Consider the following 15284-nt stretch of genomic DNA (forward strand, 5'->3'; position numbering starts at 1 on the left):
AACATCTGATTCCTGGCAAGCCCTGCCAAGGCACAGCTAGCTGGCCAGCCACAGGGCTCCCTGCCATTTAATCCTGAGGAACAAGGAAAGGCGGGTTAGGTAAAGGGATAAAAGGCTTATTATAAAAAGGTGCTTGGTAACCACTGTGAATTTAATTATACTCCCACTGCCAGAATTCCATCAATATTGAAAATAACAAAGAAAACAATTTCCTGAGATATTCCTTATTTTCAGGATGGTCAAAATTTGCCCTCAAAAAATAGTCAGGGAAGTCAGGAAAAACAAAGTACAAAAGAAATGAACACAAATAGAAGCACTAATGTACCCTTTAAACCAGGGATCTCCAACCTTTTTGGCGGCAGAGACTGGTTTCGTGGAAGGCGATTTTTCCAAGGATGGCATGAGGAGGCTGGTTTCAGGATGATGGAGCGCTTTACATTCAAGTTCACCTCCTGCTGTGCGGCCAGATTCCTAACAGGCCAGGATTAGTAGCCTTCAGTGGCTGGTGGGTAGGGGGCCCCTGCTTTAAACCACCACCAAGTCACAGGCCTCTATGCAAGATGAAATCTTACTTGTTTAACGCAGTGTCCTAGACAGTTAAGGTTTGGTATTATTGTAAAAGGTCAACAATTCCGTAATGTGCATGTGTGATTTTTCAGCCATAGACTATTAAAAGCAAAGTGACAATTTTGACATTTAAAAGGGGGTTCTTAGAAAGCATTTGTAGCCACATAAAGGGCTGACATGATGATCCCAAAGGTCTTGTTTACATTTAGGATTTGAATTCTAGAATTCTGAATTTTGAGGTTAAAATTAAAAAATTTTATACCAGAACTGGGACTAGGATTAAATAAGTGAGATACTCCCATAGACACAAAAGTTAAGGAGACACCAAAACATTTGGTAATCAGGATTAATAATATTTAGTGCAATGTTTTAAAAAATAATCAAATCAGCGAAGTTGGCTCATGAGCTGACTGCCTGGTTTATGCATAAAGTTTTGTTGGAACCAAGTGAGTGAGACAGAGTTAGAGCTCTATTTAAAACTCTGACATTATCTACATGTTATGTATCATGAATTTCTTTTGCATTGATTTAAAATATTGTATTAAAATATTATTTATCTTGAATATTACATTTTTGCATTCTCAAATTTTACACCCCGAGTGTTTCACTTGGAAAACCCCAGCACTGGCCAAGCTGCACACCCGTTTGAATCAGACTACTCCTAATGTCTGGTGCAAAATGCTACAGTTAGCCACACTTGTGGAGATATTAAAATTTGCTAGGAGAATTACATGGATAATCTATTTTACCCTGACATCATCTCCATGTGAATATCATGTTCCCATGTTACAGGTGAGGACCTGAAGCTCCTGGGCCAAGAGCACACAGCAAAGGCAGAACGCGATCAAGTCAGGATTCAGTTCTCTGCGGTTTGAAGCAGTGGCCCATGTCACTAACCACCATGTAAGATTTGACAAGTTTCTTCTGGGGAAAACTGCTTTTCACTGTTCATGGCACCATGGCATCATGGCAACCTGGGGGAACTCTTCTCCTTCTAGGTGTGTTTATTTGTTTACTAAATTAATAAAATAATCAAACCCAACTTGTATCCATTTTTTAAAGAATCAACCATGAATGAATATTATTATCAAATATACTTGTACAGTGTAGAAGAAATTATTTTTATATATAAAATATAACAAAATATCTTATGCTATTAAAATGAAAAAATTTTAACACATATGTTTGCTAGGGCCTGGTCACCTGGAATTATCCCAACTTGAGAAATACAGAGTAATTTGATAGTTTAGACCAAAAAAATACTTGGAGAAGACTTTGCAACTATGGTTAGATCTGCATAGTCATGGGGGCCCTCTCCTCTTGTAGGACAGAAGAGGCTTCTCCTCTGCTGCAGCCCCCCTACTCAAAAGGTTATCTGGCTTGGGCTTCAACCACAGCAAGGTTCTGTCAGTCACAGCAGTACCCAGAAGACATAGTCACACATCAACACTCACTGAAATACGGGAGCACAGCACCACTGGTGGGGATAACATGCCTCAGAGACCTCTTTCAATGATGAAGAATTACTTCTACTCAGCCACTCACTTCCCTCCCTTTTCTGCTTACTTGATCAATTTTATCTTATTTTAATCATACCTCAGTTACTGTTTTTCAGTTACTGTCATCCGACCCACAGCTCCTTTGAAGAAAAGTCGCGTAGCCAAGCATTCCTGGGAGAGAGGCCGCTCTCTTTGGTTCAGGCAACCCAGCCTCTACGTGTGATTCTTTGAACCAGAACAAATACAAGAACTTTGGACAGTGAACCCCTAGAATAAACAGTGATCTATAAAGTGGCCTGGCTCAAAATCATGGCCAAACCAACTAGATTTTGCCCCCCTCAAGAATCAGATCTAAGTAATAACCCAAAGAGCAAGGCACTGTGCAATGAGAAGTTAAGTCTAAAGGAAGAGCTATGGGTGTTTGAGAGCAGAGGTTGTGGCACCCTCAATGGGCCACATACATGAACCTAAGTCATGCAGAAATAGACTTGCAGAGAGCAGGAGGATGCTTAGTGAGAAGCCATGTAGGGCCTGTGGGAGAAATGGAGAGGGGATAAAGTCTCTGCCTTTCCCTTTGTTCCTGGCTGTCCTCTCACCCCAGATGCAAAGCACACATATGTTTAAAATACAGACCTCATTCCTAAATGAAATAATTACCAGCATTTGGAGCATTATAAACCATGTTTCCCAAATGTCTAACACTAACATAAAGAAGCTAACTTTTTTTTAAAAAAGTGATTTTCAAATGGATGAACAACTTTTAAAGAGAAGAAACTGTTTAATAATTCAGGGTATAAATAAAAATTCCGCAGAGAATCACTGTCAGGAAAGGCAATAGGACAATGGCGAAGCGAAGGATCCTGGAACGAGGCCTCCGGATTCAAACTCTGGATCTTCACTACCAGATGCTTCACTTGGGCAATTGGCTCCACGTGTCAATGCCTCAATTCTTTCATTTGTGGCAAAAGGTTGTTGTGAGGATTAAATAAATGAATAGAAATAGAGCATAAGCAATGAAGCTTTACTGAGACCTACAATGTGTAAAAAGGAAAGTCTTAGAGACTCATGTCATACCTTACATGAACTTGAGACCTACATTACAGAATTCCATGGCCTAAGATAGAGTAAGATAACAATGACCCAGCATTTTCCTGCCCTTTGTGTAAATTAAAGGCAGTTACAAATTCTTTGTCAGTTTTCACACTGGGAATTGATTTCCCCTGCTCTGTTCCTGTTGCTGGTTAACAAACAGAATATGAAAGATGCGATGCTGTAGCACTTTCCAGCCTGACTTTAAGAGACCAGGCATATTCTGTTAACTCCCTTGTGAAATTTCTGTTTCTGGGGCACTCCTTAGAACCCAGACAGCCACCATGCTATGGGAAGCCCACATCACTGGAGGCCAGGTACTGTTGCTTCAGTCTGTGGTCCCAGCTGAGCTCCCAGCTGACGGGTAGGGTCAATAATCCCCCACATGGCGACTCATGCTGGATGCTCCAATACTAGAGTCATGCCCAGGGTGAAGGCTTTCACCTGGGCCCCACAGAGGTCAAAAAAGGCAATGTCGTATCTGTTACTTGAAGTTCTTCATCTATTAGTTTATGAAGATACACCAAGATAGAATTTTAAAATGTTTGCTTCCAACCAACATTGAAAATGTAATACTATTTACCAAACAGACAAAAACATAAGCATTAAAATTGTGTTATTCTCAAGATCATTACAAGATGAAGTAGTAATTCACAGTGCACTAGGTAGGCAGTATGGTTCAATGATGAGACACAAGTTTAAAGTTAAATGACAAATGTGTCCTTCCCTTAGTCCTGCTACTGTGTCTGCATGACAGCAGGTCTACCCTCATGTGGAGTTTCTGACAAGAGTCACCGTTTGAAGTCAACCCCACCTGCCTGCACTTGACCCCTTACTTTCACCCCTTCTACTTTGTGTGAGTGATCTTCACCATTTTGTAGAGGAGGTAATGAGCTTGGTCTTCTTCACTTCTTAATAACTTTATCAAGATGCCACAGTTTAATGGTCCTCTTTCCTGTCCATTTAGATAAGAATTTATTGCATTAAAATTCTGCTGTTCACAGAGCCCAAGGATTGACTTAACTGATGGGCTGTTAGATTTGGAAGGGTAGAGACAGAGCACACTTTCTTTTATTTCTGTGGGATTTTTCCTTATTTATAATATTTCTTCCATTTTGTTTAAATATTTATCAGGGGTTCATATATAGTGGGTTTGAGGAAAGATCAAAGCCAATTATAACTTTCCTGGGCAAAAGCAAACATCCATGGGAGAAAATGAGAGCACTTATTTTTATCCAGGCTGAGCTCAGAGTGATTCAGAACACTCTGTAGTGGTTGTTGAAAACACCACCTCATATAAAATAAATTATCCACCATGGCAAAATGTGGTCAATGCTTATGTCAATAAGAGACCAAAATATTCAGGGAAGGTAAATAGTTTTGCAAATAGCAACTGATGAGTTTCTATTATCCCCTATTTCTTTTTGACTGGCAAAAAAAAAAAAAAACAGTGGGACAAAGTCAGTCCTGTTAGCTCTGACAGGTCTAATCCCTTCCCTGCCTAGGGCAAGCCACCTAACACAGAAGATGATAAAATCTTCCCTGGCACCAGATGAAAAATGATAATGTACTTTAGTGATAATGTGTATAAGACACAAAAGGCAAAACTGGAGTGTTAATATTCTCTTCTAAAAGGAAAGAACTATAAATCTCCCTTAACAGATTCATTACCCCTGAATAGCACTGGTGCAAGAGGAACTTAAAAACAAACAGAGAGAACTATCCCAGTCCGACACCAGCAAGGTTAGCAAAGCTTGCCAAATAGCACACCTCTAATGGAAACAATTGCAGTGGTACCTTGGTTTCGCAGTTGCTAATATGGGGATTCTTTCTGTTTGCCTTGTTTCTTTTTTAAGATTTTATTTATTTAATTATTGATTTTTAGAGGCAAGGGAAAGCAGGGAGAAAGAGAGGGACAGAAACATCAATTGGTTGCCTCTCGCAGGCCCCCAAACAGAGACCCGGTGTGCAACACAAGCATGTGCCCTGACCAGGAACCAAACCAGCAACCTTTCAGTCTACAGGCTGGTATCCAATCCACTGAGTTACACCAGCCAGGCCTCTCTTTATTTGCTTTTTAAAAAACTTTAAAAACTCATTCTTCATAAAGCAAGTTTCATTGTCATTCAACTTTTAATAACAACCTAGTCAAGAAGCAGCAATATGTGATGGAAGCAGAGGAAAGGGTTCTAATCCCGATTCTGACCTTGAGGTTAGCAGGAGAGTTTGCCACTCCAAAATATGCCTTTCTGGGATATTATTTTAAGCTGGTTATTTTTAAGAAATAAAGGCTTAGAAACAATTTCTTCTTCCTCCTAACTCCCTAAAAAGAATTAGGGTTAGAGAACCTGCTCCAGGAAGCAAGATTTCATCATGGATATCTACAGTTTTATGTGAGCTAAGTGTGATAGACCAAGAGGCACCTACCAAGTCCCACTTGATAAATGTCCTCTCAACGTCTCATTGTCAAAGATGGCCCAGCAAACATTTAGTTACCAAACATGTGCTTTTCTATCTCCATGTGAATTGCCTTCCTGCTCTTTGAAGTCCCAAACCACAAACCCTTCTCCTTAGCTCAAGATGGCAAATAAGCCTTAATTTCCTGAACCATAGTCAAGCCTCAGATTCTTATGGAGCCCCTGTGTGTACATTTGATTCTCTCCCATCAATTCGTCTCATGTTAATCCAGCCAGAAGAACTTGGAGAGATAGAAGGAAAAATAGTTTTTACTCTCCCCTACAGAGGCATGAGTAAAGAGTCTGTGTCCCAGATTAAGCCAACCTATGTCCCCCCACTAGTTCTGGCATCTTGGACAACCTTTTGACATCTCATTGCTACAATTTCTGCTTCTTTAAAATGAGGTTAACAACAGAATCAACGTCTTATGGTCAATTAAAATCAATTACTTGTACAGGGTTTCTTAACCATAGCACTATTGGCATTTGGGGTTGGATAATTTTTTGCCGTGGAAAACTGTCCTCTGCATTTATCAGTGTCCTTGGCTTCTACCCACTAGATACCAATAATGATTTTAAAACGCCTCTAGATATTGTCAGATGTTCCCTGGGGCAAGGCAAAATCACCCTCAGTTGATAATCAGTGCTTTAGGGCCTGGCAAGTATCAGTTCCTGAATAAATGCACATTCATCTTCTCTATAGTTGGTCTTATCTGTTGTTCAAATGAAGAAACCCTCACCTAGCCTTAAGAAAGTAAATACCATTGTAGGCTTTAGGCAAACTAATGTAAAATGTAGGACAAAAGTAACTGTTGATTGCCTAAGTATCAATTTCTTGATACTTATATGTACACATTAATCCATATAATTTTCACTAGTGCCTTAGGAAATCAGTAGTAGGGTTTCTGTCAAGTTCTTTCCCATGAAGAGACTGATGAATCGAAGATACTTGTAACATGAAAGTTGAGTTGCATGTGAACGTGTTTGCTATCACCTTAAAACAAGTTTCAAAATTCCAGCAAATATGCACACGTCTTAAATGAACAAATCAACATATTTAGGCAACATGCAGTTTCCAGGGCTGTGAACCAATCTGTGAAGCTGGGATCAAGTTGTGGTCCACAGAGGGACACAGCCGACAGTCTCACCCACTGGTGCCACTGAATCCCTTCAGGTGTGAAGCCACAATGTGTGGTTTGGTGGAAGACTCTTGGAGTTTTGCACTTAGAATGTGTCCTACGTGATTCTGCCTTGAATGCTTCATGAACAACTCAAGTGTGTGTGTGGAGTTTTGAAACATTTTAATTCAGCTTAATCAACTAAATGCCTTTATCACAAACATCCCTGCTCACTAAACACACCTGGCCCAGGTTAAAATCAATAGTCAGTAGGGATAAAGTTCTTCCAGGTTTTGCATATGGCCGGTGGCCTGTAGTCCGTTTGGGTCCATGGGTATACTTTTACGTAGATGGCAATTCCAAATATTTGACTGAGTTATAGCAACCTCTTGTGAATACTGCATTGCAGCAAGAATACAGCTGTCAGATTGGACTTCTGACAGAAAGGTCATTAAAAAGCGATGAATCTTAGTTCTAGAATTACCCCGTCCCCTTGTCATTTCATGTTTCACCCAGTAACACATCTCTATATGGGAAAAAGCACATGAGTTAATGTGTTATTATTACATCCATTTTAAAGAAGTCACCAAGGCTCAATAAGGCTAAGTAACTTAGTCCAGGTTTCGGTGGGACACCAAGCAAGCAGTGGAGTGGAAGTTCATGCCTAGACCCGTCTCCCTGCCTGGGCTCCCTCCTACTGGCTGACTAGTGACACTGAAGGAACTGTCCCACTGCGGTGGCTTTGTTAATGGTGGTCAACAGAAATTAGACTTAATTAGGAACGATTTTGTTCTCTGTGGAATAGAAAGGATGGCCTGTATTTACATCTGCTTTAAAGACTGATCATTACCAGAGAGGAGGGGAGAGGTAACCATGTGAAAAAGGTGAAGGGATTACAAAGTACAAATTGGCAGTTACAAAGCAATCACAGGCATGTAAAGTATCACAACATAGGGAACAGAGTCAATAATATAATAATATGTATTGTGCCAGGCAAACACTGGAAATATCAAGAAACACTTTCTAAAGTATATGACTGTCAAATTACTATGCTATACATGTGAAACTAATACAAAATAATATTGAATGTAAACTAATTAAAATAAATTAAAAAATAAGTGAATTTATAAATGTTAGGCAAATTAGTCACAAAGAAATAGGAAAAAACTGTATATTTTTAAAAGATTCTGTATTGCTTCTTTCTTCAAAAATGCTTCATCAAAATTCTTCTCTCCAAGCCACATCAGAGACACCTTATCCTATAAAAGTCCTATAATTAATTGTTTATCATAAGTTACCCATCCTGGTCAGTAGAATTATATCCCATCCCTGGAACATAATCTAGGTGAATAGATTTAAGAAGAAAAATATTTTGATATCAATAATTTAGCAACTTGGAGTCAATTTTATGTCTCTAAGGACTCTCAGACCAGGTGTCAGTTACACAGAGCTGACGATTTGTCTTTGTTACAAATGTACTTTGCTTTCCCCTCAGCAGCCCAAAACCCTGCACCCTGGTGAGAAAAGACATTCCTTTCTCAGGGCCACCTAGCTGTCATTCCTTATTACAGCACCCGATTCTACTGTGTCATGTTCACAGTGTGCGTAATTGGGCATGAGTTTACTGGCACCTTTTGCTAGGCAATTTGCTTTTATAAAATAAGTTACAGGGTTATAAATTTACCAAAATAATCCAAAGGCATTATTGCTTTCTTGGAGAATTTAATTGGTAAAGGGGAAGGTTTTTTTTCTGACACAACATTGAACATTTCAAAAACACAGTTGCCCTTTTACTGAAAAGCTAACATTTTCCTCTAGATTCCTGATTTTCATACTCATAGAGCCTTGGTAAGCTAAACTTTAACTTTAGGTTTAAGACTATAAATATTTGCCATGGACAGAAAATTTTAAAAAGGAACAGTAGTGGTTTTAGGTGTCAAAAAGATTTGTGTGGTGGAAGAAAGGCTACTGGGCTGAAACTCAGGGGAAGTTGTGTGGTTGTTTGATTTATCACTGTTTGGCTATGAAACCTCCAACAAGTCCCTTATGCCTTCTGGACACTAATCTCTTCACCTGTGAAGCAAGGGGATTAGATTAGGCGATTTTAATATTTCCCCAAAGTATGACAATGTGCGATGGTAGTAGAGGCAATTTTAAAATAAAAGGGGGTGTAGTTATTTAGTGAAGGAGGTTATTTAGTTATTTTAGTGAAGGAGACTGTCACAATGTAAAACACTAACTAATGGCCACTGTTGTAAATATGGTTTGAAACAAAAGTTTATTTTAGGGTTTTGATAAAACATAAATCTCAAAATGCACCACACTATTTCTTTAACTCTTAAAGTAGAAAATTAAGGGTTGAATGCTTCAAGATAAACAACAAAATGAGAAAAAAGTCATTATGTCAATCAGCCAATGTCAAAGCCATCATTCTTAATTTAGATTGTGAAGAATTTAATTTATTAAAAAATGGCTTCAAACTACTTGCTCAACACTAAGTAAATGTCCATTGTTAATAATAAAATATCTCAATAGTAGCCCTTTGAGAAAAGCAGTGCATTTCAGGTATATCCAAATTTGAATAAAACATTAGAACATGATGGAGGAGAAGAAAAATGACTCTGTGTAAAAATAAAAACAATTAATATGTCTGGAAGAAATGAACCTGAGGGGGTGGTGAAATGCATTATATAAGTTTGTTTTCTGCTATCTGTCGCTTCAGTAAACAAAAATTTGAAGGCTGGCCTCTCAGAGATTTGCCGCGTCCAAGGTTCAATCTAGCGATCAATTCAGATATCAAATTTAGCTGAGTGGGACAAGCAGACTACATCAAGGTCGTGTCATCCAGTGGGAAGAGAACAGGTAGTCACTATTTCTGCTGGAATTGTTTTTGCAAGACAGCATTCATCTCTGGGAGAGGTGGAGTGGAGTGGAAGGAGCTTTGCAGCCAGGGAGACATGTCAGGCTACAGAATTTGCAAGGCCCAGAGCAACATGAAAATGCAGGACCTTCTGTTAAAAAAATGATTATAAAATTTAGGATGCTTACAGCAGAGCATTAAGCCCTTCTGAGCCCGGAGCTCGGTGTGACAACACAGGTCAAACACCCATGAAGCTGATCCCCACAGACATTTTGAACTCCTGCTCAGTTACTTATTAGCTCTGCATGAGATCTCGTGCCAGTCAACTGGCTGCTCTTAGGCTCTTCATTTGTAAAGTAGAACCATAAACATGCCTTTATAGGCCTATTGCAAAAGTCATTTTAGCCAGTATGTACTATTTTACAGGTAAATAGTAGATCCTCAAAACAATAATTGCCATTATCATTAGCTTGAAGGGTGGGTGATTCCCAATATCAAATGTCTTGATAAACCACGCCTTTTTCTTCTTTTTCTATAGGTCTTAGAAAAGGGATGGACAAGGTGAGCGATGACAGCAGGGACATTGCCTAGAGGTATTGTCACAGCACTGCACTCCCCAGGTACCAACTAACCAAGCTTTGATCTCTGACAGAAAGACTTGAATAGTTTTCTTCTAGGTTTATTACTATATTTTCTTCTAATGCTTTCTTGTAAGAATATAAGACTGCTATAGAAAGCCACACTCATACTAATGTGGGTCTCCAATATTCAAAAGTGGTAAGTGGCTTTTTCCTAGAAGAAGATTATTGTAAACAATATTTTGTTGTTCTCAGTTCACCATAGGATCTGAAGGATTAGAACACCTGAATAATGAAACAACAGGAAACATTCTCTAGGAAAAGTAGGTCTAATTTGCATGCAACCTGTACCATATAATTTTCAAGAACACATGGTGTCTATACTTCAATGTAGTAGTAAATTTAACTTCTGTTACCATGGGAATACTCATTTATGCTCTGACTTAAACCAATGAGAAAATGAACTTGTGACCTGTCCCACTCTTGAAAGCAAAGATTTCTGAACGTGTTAAAATTCAATGCAAACTCTATTGTTTATAGCATTTTTAAAGGCACTTATTAGTAGAATAGGAGGAAGAAATGTAAGAGGCAAACAAAGAGAAAAGGAAAAGCTCTTAAGGTTGTTTTTTACTCTCCGTACCTTTTACAACTTAGAATATACTAGCTAGAAAAGAAACATGATTGAAGAAAGGAAGAGAATTTCTAAGCTTAAGCAATCAGGTAACTATTTCAAGGTCTGAGTGGCTGAAACAATCATGGTGACAGATTGATGTACTGTTTTAAGTATTGGTTTGTTTGGGGCTAATTCTATTAACTTCATAGACTGAAGAATCCAAGACCAATATAAGGGTCTATTAAGAGGCTCAATTCTGAGGATGATCAAGATTTAAGATAATGAGCTTATTCACATTTCTCCTCTCTTCAAAAATAAGCTAGTCACACAATATCTTGTCCTTACTAAATGCACTATCAAACATTTTTAATAGTGGCTCTGTTGTCTACTTTCTCCTCATCTTTATTATTACAAGGATTGCAAATATTAAACAGGAAGAAATACACTGTGTGGATGTTTTACCAGTCATCTTCAGATAGGCTGTTGAAATCTGGTGCATTTACTCTTCTGTGCGAGCACCATTACCTTTTCTCCTGATAACATATAATGCATTGCATCACCCAGTCAAAGCCATTTTGTAAGGCTTCAGGCACTCATTTTAAGCAAAATGCCTATTTTAAGTAACTAGTATATCCTCAAAAAATAATAGCTAGTATCATTAGTCTGAAGGGTGGGTGACTTCCTATAGCAATTCTATTTATAAAGCAACAATGCTATTTTCTTTCCTTATAGGTCTTAGAAAAGGAATGAATGAGATAAGCAATGACAGCAAGAACAGCCGCGAGCAGGAAGGAGCATTTCAGCACTATTCTCCTCAACTGACTAGCCACGCTTTTCTCTCCAACACACAGACTGCAGTATTTTCCTTCAGTGTTTCTCACTGTATTTACTTACTCTAAGCCAGGCATTCATTCCTGTGTTCTTATTAATAACTTTAATATGTACTATTGAAAACATCCATTGGAACAATTCCATAAAAAATCTTTTCCAACATCAACAATAGGTTTAAAAGATAACCTGCTACTTATGACATTTATTTTTAAAGAGAATTGTGCTCTTTTGGTTCATTTGTTTATTTTATTTTTGTTTTCAGAAAAGTAAATCACACAGAATTTGTGAGAATAGTAGTAAATGTTTTAACTATTTTATCATCTTCAGTGTCATTCAACAGTTGATTCATATGTAACTGGCATTATTTTAAGAGCTGTGGTGGATTCCAGAGAAAGAGGAGTTACCACCACTGCCCTCAAAGTAAGTCTAAGTGGGGAAGTAGAAACTGCAAAGACAGCACTGCTGCGAAGGGCAGTTGTTAGGACAAGAAGTGATGTCAAGAAAGGACCCATAGCAGACTGAAAGGAGAAGACCCAGCAAAGCATGCGGGGTTAACAACGTCAGAGCACAGTTGGGTGAGAGTGAGGGAGGTTGTATCAGTAAAGATTGGGGAGGTGGAACAACTTGGAATAATAACCAAACTCAGAATGTATACAGCGTTACAAAAACATTTTCCAAACAGCAAACTGAAGTGCCGAGAGTTCACAGAGATGGAGCCAGGACTGAAGAAGAGACCTCTTAAACGTCTCTCACACCACACACAACGCCTGCATCCCTCAGCCTTTGGCATGTGCTGTTCTAATGACTTTTTTTCAGTGTTCCACAAAATAACCTTAAAAATCAAGTTTTTTCATCCTCTTCCCTGTGTTTTGAAGAGTGACAAAATGAAAATAAAATTCATCTTCAAAGAGAATTCATTTAATGGTTCTGTGGATGTCTTGATCAAAAAGAACTGTCTTTCAAGTGATGACTTTTTCTTTTTGTTAACGAACCTCATTTACAAGTGATTGCTCTTTTAACCTTTACTGCTCTTTGCTTAATCAACATACAATGAAGAATAGCACGAGAGTAGGAGAAACATAAGGACATACAAGTAACCTTCCAGAAAGCAAAGGAATTCAAGACAACTCACAGGATTGCACTTTTCATTCAATGAAACAGAGCTAAGAATCAAAGTCAAATTCATCAGCACATAGTGGGTGGGGAGGCCGTGTAAAGTCTAGGCAAGCTGCAAAACCGGTGAGTCCAAAAGGCAAAAGATTAGCCCACAAAGACAAACAAATGCCCTCATAGGCCAATAGTGGTACAGTGGAGTGGTTAAAATGTGGATTCCAGAGCTACCAGATTTTCTGCACTCAAGTCCCAGCTCCAAGGGTTGTGCTGTGCCCTTGGTCAATGTACTTAACCTGTGGCCTCTGTTTTCTCAACTGTAAAGTGGGGATAATAACAGCACCATCCCTGCAGGTATGTTGTGAGACTCAAATGTGTTAATTTTTAATGCTATGTAAAGTGCCTACCACAGTGCCTGACACACATTTCAGTGTGATAGAAGAGTCTGCCACCCTCTCCTCCTCTTTTCCTCCTCCTTTTTATTCTCTCTTCTGCTCTTCATTCTGTTTCTGCCATTTTCTACCTTGAAGTTGATGAACCTTTTGCCTTTATAGTTTCTACATCTATAAATGCAGAATAATAGTACGGAAGTGGAATTTAGTTGTCTGTTGTTTAATTAGCACCCATTCTGTTCTTCCTAACAAGACCTCATGGCCATGGGACATAGAGGATGTGGACCTACAGCATTAGCTGCAAGAGTAGATCTTTATTGGTGAGCGAATCATTGTAAGCCTATCTGCTTTGCCAGTGAATTGCTCTAGAAACATAAGATACTTCCTGGGAGAAGGTTTTTGGTCCAGGTGTGACCCAAATTTACCTAAACACACTGAAGAAAGAATTAATACCTATGCTTAAATTCTCCCTCTTAGCCATCAGCTAAGAACAATGAAGAGGGACCGCAGACCACCTGGCAGTGGCTTTGGTTAAATGGGAAGGCCACGATGACACAAAGTAAAGGGCTGGGTTGAAAACAGCACAGAAAAATGGGGCCAGAGACTTGATCTCCCCAAATGCTACTGGAATTATTTTTCTAGCTTTACTGAGGTACAATTGACAAACTGTAATATATTTAAAGGGTACAACTTAAAGATTATTATGCGTAGGCATTATGAAAGTATTCCCGCAATTGAGTTGATTGAGTACCGCATCCATCATCTCACATATTTACTTTTTGTGTGGATGAAGGGAACACTTAAATGCTACTTTTTTTTAGCAAATTTATATTGTGGAATACTATAGTTAGCATGCTATATATTGGATCCTCAGACCTTATTCACCTTATAACGGAAAGTTTGTACCCTTTACCAATTTCTTCTTAATTGCCCCGTTCTGCATTTAGCATAATGCCCTTCAGACTCATCCATGTTGTCACAAATAGCAGGATATTATTCTTTCTGTGGCTGAATATTGCTCCAGTGTGTGTGTTTGTGCCATATTTTATATAGCCATTTATCCATCAAGAGACATTTAGGTTGTTTCCATACCTTGGCTCTTGTGAATAATGCTACAATGAACATGGAAGCACAGATATCTGAGACAATGATTACCTTTTCCAGGGGTAGACGACCAGAAGTGGAACAGTTCTCTTGTCATAAATTAATTGACCATATATATGGGTTTATTTCTGGGCTCTCTATTCTCTGCCATTGATCTATGTGTCTATTTTATGTCAATATCACATTGTTTTGATTATAAAACTTTATGATATAGTTTTGAAATCAGAAAGTGTGGTGCCTCCAACATTTTTCTTCAAGACTGCTTTGGCTTTGGAATCTTTGGTGGTTTCATATACATTTTAGAATTGTTTTTTCAATTTATGTGGAGGATGCTATTGGAACTTTAATAGGGATTGCACTGAATCCACAGATCACTTTGGATAATATTAACATTTTTAAAAGATTTTATTTATTTATTTTTAGAGAGAGGGGAAGGGAAGGAGAAAGAGAGGGAGAGAAACATCAGTGTGTGATTGCCTCTCCCACACCCCCTACCAGTGACTTGGCCTGCAACCCAGGCATGTGCCCTGATTGGGAATTGAATGGATGACCCTTTGGTTCACAGGCTGGCACTCAATCCATTAGGCCACACCCACCAAAGCAACATTTTAACAATATTAATTCTTCCAGTCCATTAACACAGAATATATTTCCATTTATTTGTATCTTCTTCAATGTGTTAGTTTTCAGTATGTAGATTTTTTACGTCCTTAGTTAAATTTATTCCTAATTATTTTTTTTTCTTTTGGATTCTATTGAAAATGAGATTGTCTTCTTAATTTCTCCACCTGGTAATTCATTATTAGTGTACACAAACACAACCGCTTTTTGTATACTGATTTTGTATCCTGCATTTTTACTGAATTTGTTGATTAGTACTAACAGTGTTCTGATGAAGTCTTTAGGGTTTTCTGTGCATATCATGTCATCTGCAAACAGAGACCATTTTGCTTTCTCTTTTCAAACTTTTATTTCTTTGCCTTTTAGTTCTTTATCTTGCTTGATTTTTCTGGCCAGGACTTCCAATACTATGTGGAATAAAAGGGGTGAGTTGTGAGCATCCTTGT

The 15284-nt window shown here is 38.5% G+C and overlaps 1 protein-coding gene and 1 long non-coding RNA gene across 3 annotated transcripts in view; one reads left to right on the forward strand and one right to left on the reverse strand.

Annotated features, from left to right (window-relative positions):
• PRKG1 (protein kinase cGMP-dependent 1) overlaps positions 1–15284 on the reverse strand; it is a 1179828-nt gene that overhangs the window by 809212 nt on the left and 355332 nt on the right. The gene's annotated exons all lie outside the window — the stretch shown is intronic.
• Positions 9898–12498, forward strand: LOC123828673. Its single transcript, XR_006787497.1, has 3 exons — positions 9898–10015; positions 10128–10209; positions 11513–12498. It is a non-coding gene; the product is annotated as an uncharacterized LOC123828673 (long non-coding RNA).

Source organism: Phyllostomus hastatus, unplaced genomic scaffold (genome assembly GCF_019186645.2).
Source record: "Phyllostomus hastatus isolate PE091 unplaced genomic scaffold, TTU_PhHast_1.1 phas_scaffold_1066, whole genome shotgun sequence".
In the NCBI taxonomy this organism is placed as follows: domain Eukaryota; kingdom Metazoa; phylum Chordata; class Mammalia; order Chiroptera; family Phyllostomidae; genus Phyllostomus; species Phyllostomus hastatus.